Source organism: Hordeum vulgare, chromosome 1H, assembly GCF_904849725.1.
Source record: "Hordeum vulgare subsp. vulgare chromosome 1H, MorexV3_pseudomolecules_assembly, whole genome shotgun sequence".
NCBI lineage: Eukaryota > Viridiplantae > Streptophyta > Magnoliopsida > Poales > Poaceae > Hordeum > Hordeum vulgare.
The window spans coordinates 444,310,619-444,316,230 of NC_058518.1; the positions used below are offsets into that span (position 1 = coordinate 444,310,619).

General features: G+C 43.4%; 1 long non-coding RNA gene across 1 annotated transcript; it reads left to right on the forward strand.

Moving 5' to 3' along the window:
- The first annotated feature begins 3,468 nt into the window (after nucleotides 1–3,468).
- On the forward strand, nucleotides 3,469–4,504 carry LOC123413411. Its single transcript, XR_006613747.1, has 2 exons — nucleotides 3,469–3,554; nucleotides 4,323–4,504. It is a non-coding gene; the product is annotated as an uncharacterized LOC123413411 (long non-coding RNA).
- Nucleotides 4,505–5,612: the final 1,108 nt, after the last annotated feature.

Here is a 5,612-nt window from a genome sequence, read left to right on the forward strand (position 1 = left end):
GACTTAGTGTAAGTTGCGGGATCTTGTATTACCGAACGAGTAAAGAGACTTGCCGGTAAACGAGATTGAAATAGGTATGCGGATACTGACGATCGAATCTCGGGCAAGTAACATACCGAAGGACAAAGGGAATGACATACAGGATTATATGAATCCTTGGCACTGAGGTTCAAACGATAAGATCTTCGTAGAATATGTAGGATCCAATATGGGCATCCAGGTCCCGCTATTGGATATTGACCGAGGAGTCTCTCGGGTCATGTCTACATAGTTCTCGAACCCGCAGGGTCTGCACACTAAAGGCTCGATGTTGTTTTATGCGTATTTGAGTTATATGGTTGGTTACTGAATGTTGTTTGGAGTCCCGGATGAGATCACGGACGTCACGAGGGTTTCCGGAATGGTCCGGAAACGAAGATTGATATATAGGATGACCTCATTTGATTACCGGAAGGTTTTCGGAGTTACCGGGAATGTACCGGGAATGACGAATGGGTTCCGGGAGTTCACCGGGGGGGGAACCCACCCCGGGGAAGCCCATAGGCCTTGAGGGTGGCGCATCAGCCCTTAGTGGGCTGCTGGGGCAGCCCAAAAGGGCCCTATGCGCCTAGGAAAGACAATCAAAGAGAAAAGAAAAAAAGAGGAGGTGGGAAGGGACGCAAGGACTCCCACCCACCAAACCAAGTCCAACTCGGTTTGGGGGGGAGCCTTCCCCCTTGGACTCGGTCGACCCCCTTGGGGCTTCTTGAGCCCCAAGGCAAGGTCCTCTCCCTCCCACCTATATATACGGAGGTTTTAGGGCTGATTTGAGACGACTTTTCCACGGCAGCCCCACCACATACCTCCACGGTTTTTCCTCTAGATCGCGTTTCTACGGAGCTCGGGCGGAGCCCTGCTGAGACAAGGTCATCACCAACCTCCGGAGCGCCGTCACGCTGCCGGAGAACTCTTCTACCTCTCCGTCTCTCTTGCTCGATCAAGAAGGCCGAGATCATCGTCGAGCTGTACGTGTGCTGAACGCGGAGGTGTCGTCCGTTCGGTACTATATCGTGGGATTGATCGCGGGATTGTTCGCGGGGCGGATCGAGGGACGTGAGGACGTTCCACTACATCAACCGCGTTCACTAACGCTTCTGCTGTACGATCTACAAGGGTACGTAGATCACTCATCCCCTCTCGTAGATGGACATCACCATGATAGGTCTTCGTGCGCGTAGGAAATTTTTTGTTTCCCATGCGACGTTCCCCAACACTTTCATGAGTACATCAACGAGTTCTTTGATATCATCCCTGCCCTATGTACTCTCTTTGTGGAGCCTCCACGCATTGACGAACCACAAACAGTAATTGCTACCGATGAATGATTCTATCCATACTTCAAGGTTCTTATCTTGACACTTAAAAAATTCTTTACCTTTCTCCATTAAAATCTCAAAAGTTAATTAGCAAATCTATTTTTTATAGAATTGTATAGGTGCTATCGATGGATCCCATGTTCCTATTACCATTGCGCCTGAGAGTGTTGCACCATTTCGGAATAGAAAGGGCACCCTAAGCCAAAACGTAATGATTGCATGTGATTTTGACTTGAAGATCACATTTATATCATGTGGATGGGAGGGGTCTGCAACAGATGCTAGGGTTATTCGATCTGCAATGAACTCTGGATTTAAAGTACCCGATGGAAAGTTTTACCTCGTCGATGGTGGTTACGCAAACACCACATCCTTCCTTGCACCGTATCGGGGTGTGAGATATCACTTGAATGAATTTGGGCATGGGCACCATCGTCCACAAAACCACAAAGAATTATACAATCTTCGACATGCTTTGTTGTGAAATCATGTAGAAAGGACCCTAGGAGTTCTTAAGAAGCGATTCCTGATTCTCAATGTCGGGACATTACATTCAATTAGGAACCAAGCTCGGATTCCAGCAGCTACCGCAATCTTTCATAAAATTATCAAATTGCATGCTGGTGATGAGGAATGGCTTGAAAACCAACCAGATAACATACCTCTGGCTGATTTTGTCAATTTACCCAATGATAATGATAACTACCAAGGGAATAACACCCAAGGCAATGCTTTGCGAGATGAAATTGCAATGCAAATGTGGAATGATTTCCCACATAACTAACACTTTGTAAGTTTGTGGATGTAATTGTCTTTTTCTAATTCAGATGATTAAGTGTCTTTCGTTTGTGTTTTTTTTTATCTCAACAGATATGTACGCAAAAGGATCTCCCAAATTCAACTTGGCACAGGCTGCCACGTTATTAAGAAAGAAAGGACATCTTGGTGTTAAAATGGATTCTCCAAAGGTTAACAAAAAGAGTTCTCCAAAAGGTATTCTTTTTTTGTCATTATAAGACCAATAGTATTTTAATTGAAGATAGTTAGCCAACAGAACTTGTGCTTTAATTGGCTTGTGTAGTTGTGAAACAAAGAGCATAATGGAGTTTGGGACTTGAAAAAGGTCTGGTGGAGATACTTATGGAGCACGATACTCCTTACCATCGAGGGCAAAATGGATGGAGCAAGGAAACTTGGAACTTGATGGTGACAAAATTCCATGCAAAACACAAACATGTGAAGTTCTCGAAGTCTCAAATTCAAGAAAAGTAGAAGGACCTCAAAAGAGAATATAGGATGTTAAAAGAATCCCGAAAGCAAAGCGGTGTTGGCTGGGATGACAAAATATGTATTTTCGAAGCTGACACCGACCTTTGGGACAATCTGATGATTGTAAGTTCTTTAATTCCACCCTTCGATATGGTTACAATTTTATACCATGCTAATACTCATCTATTACTCTGGTTCTTTGTAGTCATATCCAAGTATCGGGAAATTCAAGAAGAAATCTTTTCCTCTCTTTGACTCGCTAGGAGAACTCTATGATGGTAAGTTTACGAACTTTTGTTGCTTTCTCTTAACTCTTAACTCTGCCTATTGTTTGGTTACTTACATGCATTTTGCACGGCATACAACTGAGGGTACCTACAATTTCACATCAATTGCACAACCATCACAAATTGACGAAGACTTTGAAGATGAAATAGAGGTTGAGGAAGTAATAGAAAGTGATGACTTGGAGATGATGAATCAAGTGCAAAATGATGAAGATGACTTGCAAATTCTAGATCAAATGGATGTTGCACATAGGAAGGACGATGTCGATCCAAGTGAAGAAGTGGGTCGTACAATGGCTGGTTCAGGAAAGATGCCCCAAAAGAAGCCCAAGAAGGAGAAGCGCAAGACCAGTGGAGATGTGATTGCTGGAGCATTAGAGAAGTATATAGAGTTGAAGAAAAGGCAAGTAGATGATGAAGCTACATATTTGGCCAATGAAAGGGCAGATGCAACAAAATTACATGAATTTTCTATCACCAAGTGCATGGATGTGTTGAAAACAATGGAGGATGTGACCCACATCGAGAAGATAAAAGCATTCAACGTCCAAGGATGCTGCAAAGCATGAGATTTTCATCAATGCCGCTGATGATGATAAAGATACTGCTGTTATGTGGCTTCGGAGCCAAATGTCCCCATGAGGTATGTTCAAGACAGGTAGGAGACATAACTTCCTTGTTATATAATTCTGTGATAGTTGATGGTATATTACATCTCTTCCTTGTTATAATTCTGTGATAGTTGATAAAACTTGCACACATAACTTCCTTGTTATATAATTCTATGATAGAGTCGAATGTAGGTTCTTTCGTGATAAAACTTGCAAACAATGATGCTTTTATTGCTGCAACTATAAGTTACAGTTTGTAAAAATCTGTACCTGACCGTATCATTTCAAAAAAAAAGAAAATCGTTTGTGTCAGTTACATTTACAATAAATCTGGAATGTTTAGTGCTAGGAAGGAAGTATAAACCACAAAATAATGTAAGAAAAGATAAGGTAGGAACCTGTTCAATCGCATCGGCCAGTGAGTAGGCTGGCCTATAGGTTGACTTGATATGTCATGTTCAAACGCATCGGCCAGTGAGTAGGTTGGCCTAGGTTGATGCGACGTTCACGCCTCGACGTGGTCAAATGTACAAGAGCAGTGGTGGTAGTACAAAAAATAGGTTCATTGTTCAGCACTGCATGTTCATTGTTCTATGATAAAATAACAACCCGTCGTCCTCTTCATTAATCAAGCCATCCATCCATGTTCAGTGTACTCATGGATCAAAAACATATGCATAAAAGGATGATTTTGTTATCGTGTATCGATGTGTATGCAGATAAAAAACATATGCTTTCTGATTATGGGTGATCTACTTGACAGTTACACTGACTGCTGTTTGTTTTGTTTGGTTCCACAGCCTGCAGCTATGAGATCGTTGCACTGGCAACAAGCACCCAATGAAGAAAAGCGCAGTCGGTGTTAGCCCCTTAGATCTGCCAGAAAGTGATTAATCTCATAAACTGGCATTTTACCACCACCCGTTTTGAGCCTCGTGCTGATCTTATTTCATGTAAAATAAAGCAAACTAGGTTGACCTTATTTGGGAGTCGCTTTCCATTTTCAATGCCTACTTGTTGCACAAATGGAATGTTTCATTTCTCCGAGGAGTCAGTTTGTTGTTGATGATGACATGATGTTTCAATAAATTGTCGACCTCGGATCTTTGATGATGCCCCTTGATGTCTGCTATTTTATGTCATTTGGTGTGTGTTCCAAACCTTATCATCAGTTATTTTATGCCCCTTGATGTCTGCTAAGTTATGTCATTTGGTGTCTATTATTTTATTTTTTTGATGATGCACCTTCTGGTTAGATATATTAGTTTTAAACCTTATCAGCAGTTATCTGAAAACTCTAGTACCAAACAAGGTCTAGGGTGGGGGATTATTGGGGAATTGAGGGGATTTGGTGGAGGGGAGGGGATCACCAAATCCCCTCCAATCCCCAAGCGTATTGGGTGTGAGAAACGACCAGAGCCGAACGAGGCCTAAAGGGGGTAGTTGAAAAAATAACTAGACCAGGCTACTCTCACCGTACTCTGGTGATACCAATTCTTGTGATCTTACTCAGAACCTTCAGCGAATGTCCTCAAGACTTATGATCGGCATGATGCCCAACAGCTATCATACTCAGACAAATGCTTCCATAATTAATATCATAGTTACGGTTGACCACCTACTGAGGTCTGGACGGGCTGTCCAATACCGCGGACGCAACTATTCGAATAGACTTGACACTCTGCAGATGTTGCACACTTTACCCACATCATGGAGCACTGACCTCGTGATCCCATTCGGGTGGACCAGCGTTGCCCCAACAAAACTTGTCTAACCCGTGACTCTTTCATTGCACCACCGGCATTCATCCTCCCTCGGAGTCCTGCTCTGGGTGGCCTCTATGTCCTCATGACACCTGCCACCGTCGTGGCCAAACTAAACTGTCCCAAATGGGGACGGGCCCAACCAACTCAACTGGGCTCACAAGGTTATCGCCGCCTACCGGGCCAGGGTAGCACGCGCGCATAACCTTTCCTCTTTGGTGGTACCGATAAAAGAACACGCGATTAGACCAAATCAAGGCCATTCCATACTGGCAAATGTGGTTCCACGGATAATCTCGGACAGGTGACTCCCGATCAACCAACTAG